Below are 3,094 nucleotides of genomic sequence, written 5' to 3'. Positions count from 1 at the left end.
GGGTGACTGACTACAGAATGCATTCCTTGTCAGCCAGTCATCCCGCCTTCCTTCCACACAGAGTGGCTGCCTCCAAGATAAGAGCGAGAGGCGTGCTCTCTATGGAAAGGGGGTGCCTTTTCCATGGAGGACGCCGGGTACGGCCGCTGTGCCCTGAAGGAGAAGCAGAGCAGATGTCGGGGGCCGCATCACAGATGCGGAAGGAACGTTCTCGCCAAGTTGCGAGGTCTTGACTTGGGAACGCTTGAAGAACCATGCCCAGAAACAGTCACCTCAGCCACGAGCGAAGCTCCCAGCAGACATGCCACATCCCTGCCCCCAGACGCCACAGGGCACTTGCCACGGTGGCTCCCACCCTCATATGGAACCTGAGTTCGGCCCTCCCCATGCATGTGAGAGCTTCCACTTCTGATCATGGTTTTGCACCTCCTTAGACAGACAAGGAAAAAGTCTGGGCAAATTATAGTTGAAGGAACTCGAAGGCAGACACTGGAGGGGTCAGTGCTTGAGAAGGGGGACGAGCACTAGGTGAGCTTTGTTTTTATGGCTTTCAGCCTGAGGGCAGGCCCCGTCTCCAATAATGATGCCACCGTGAAAAAGGAACAATCAGTGAATTGGAAAGGACACTTAGAAATAAAAAATAAGGGCCGGGATCGGTGGCTCAGGCTGTCATCCCAGCGCTTTGGAAGGCTGAGGTGAGTGGACTGCCTGAGCTCATGGGTTCGAGACCTACCTGGACAACTTGGTGAGATCTCGACTCTACAATAAATCATAAATTGGCCCGGCATGGCAGTGCGCCTGTACTTCTGGCTACTTGGAAGGCTGAGGCGGAAGGATTGCCGGAGTCCAACAGGTTGAAGGTTGAAGCTGCAGTGACCAGGAGCCTGCCACTGCACTCCAGTCAGGGCGACAGAGTGAGACTCCAACCCAAATAATAATAATAATAATAATAATAATAATTTGCTGAAGATCAAGTTGGTATACTGAAAATGAAATTTACTAGGATGTAGAGAAATAAAATAAATGCTGGAAAATATGAGAGAAAAGTTGAGGCACGGAGGACAGACCCAGGAAATTCAATTTCCAGACCACAATTTCCTTGAGTTGGAGAAAGGCAAGTGTCTTTAGATTGAAAATACTCATGTAAGCCATTCAGAATTAGACAGAAAACAGACCAAAAAACCCCCAAACACCTATGCCTCAACATCCTGGTGAAATTCCAGAACTCCAAGTATACAGAGAATATCTAAAAAAATGTGGAAAAAACCAAAAAAGCAAAACATATTACTTCCATTGGACTGAATATCAGATGGACAGACTTCTCATCAACAATCCTGTTGACTGGAAGACAGTAGCAGAACACTGCCTTCAAGACTGGGCGGGGGAATGATTTTCAACCTGAATGTAATTTCGAGGACAAAGTATAGTCATGTTTGAATCAAAAAGATTACTGTTCATGCATCCTTAAAAAAACAAAGCAAAGCAAAAAACCCACTTCTATAAAATGAAAAAGAATATGAGAAAGAGATACAATGGGCAATAAGAGCAGAGAAAGATGTAAACATTTCAGAAAATAAAGGTATGTTTTATAAAATTAATGCTACTCGCTAGAAGAACCAAACCAGATGTTGTCGACAGGACTGCCACTGGTGATTGAAAATAGGAAGACCTTTTATTTTGTATGACGTTTTGTACTCTTTTGTATTGCCTGCATTTATTTTTATTTCGAATATAGATTACTTGCAATCAAAAATTTAATTAGACTTTTGAAAGTTAATCCCCCTCAATCTAGCAGTAGCACTTATCTTCTAAGCATGTTATCACATTCCTTCATAAGATATTTCGCTTGTAATCTCAGCACTTTGGGAGGGCAACGTGAGTGGATTGCCTGAGCCCATGGGGTCGAGACCAGCCTGGGCAATTTGGTGAGACCTCGTCTCTACAATAAGTAAAAAAATAAGCTGGGCTTGGTAGTGTGTGCCTGTAGTTCCAGTTACTTGGAAGGCTGAGGTGGAGGGATCGCAGGAACCCAGCAGTTCGACGCTGGGTGGCCATGAGTGTGCCACTGCACTCCAGCCTGGGCGACAGAGTGAGACTCCAACTCAGAAAAAAAAAAAAGATATTTCATAAGAAGTCCATTTAGTTTAAGATGGTTTTGGAAAAGGTCTCGGCAGCTGCAGTTAAGATAGATTTACAAATACAACATTTCAGAAAAATCTTGGAATCGATCCAGCTACACACAAAACTAGTAAGATGTAGAAATCTCGTCTCTACAATACAACAAAGATGACTTTTATTTCTTCACAATAACCTGAAAGTGGATTTCACAAATTTTTTTTTTTATTTGAGTTCTCACTCTGTTGCTCAGGCTGGAGTGCAGTGGCATGCTCATGGCCACCAAAGCCTCGACCTGCTGGGCTTAGGTGATCCTCCCACCTCAGCCTTCCAAATAGCTGGAACCACAGGCGTGTACCACCTCACCTGGCTAATTTTATGATTTATTGCAGAGATAAGTTCTCGCCATTTTGGCCAGGCTGGTCTCGAACCCCTGGGCTCATGCAGTCCTCTCACCTCAGTCTCAGATTTTGCAAATGTTAATAAAGAATACTTTCTCTCTGCTTCAAAAAGGTTGGCATCCAGTGGTCTAAAGCAGAACTGTCCAGTGTGGTAGCCACTAGCTGCAGGTGGCTATCGAGGTTGAATGTGCTAGTTCTAACAGAGATGTGCTGCAAGGGGAAAATGCACAGCAGATTTTAAACTTGTAAATGCTTCATATGGACAACCCACAAAATGGCCCATTTAACAACTCTGAATGTCAATTACACACTGAAGTGATACTTTAGATGCCTTGGGTTGAATATGTCTTATTATTAGAATTAATTTTCTTTTAATGTTTTCCTTTAAAAAATGTGGTGATGAGAAAATGTCAAACCACACATATGGCTTTCATAGTTGACTTGCGTGCTATTTCCAACAGACAGCTCTGGTCTAAAGCACCAGAATGTCACACACATCCATTGTTGCTCAAATGGGATTTCTTTTTTTTTTTTTTGAGTTGCAGTCTCACTCTGTCACCCAGACTGGAGTGCAGTGG

Source organism: Carlito syrichta, unplaced genomic scaffold (assembly GCF_000164805.1).
Source record: "Carlito syrichta isolate Samal-C Ts95f unplaced genomic scaffold, Tarsius_syrichta-2.0.1 Scaffold316213, whole genome shotgun sequence".
Taxonomy (NCBI): domain Eukaryota; kingdom Metazoa; phylum Chordata; class Mammalia; order Primates; family Tarsiidae; genus Carlito; species Carlito syrichta.
This window is presented reverse-complemented; position numbering follows the sequence as displayed.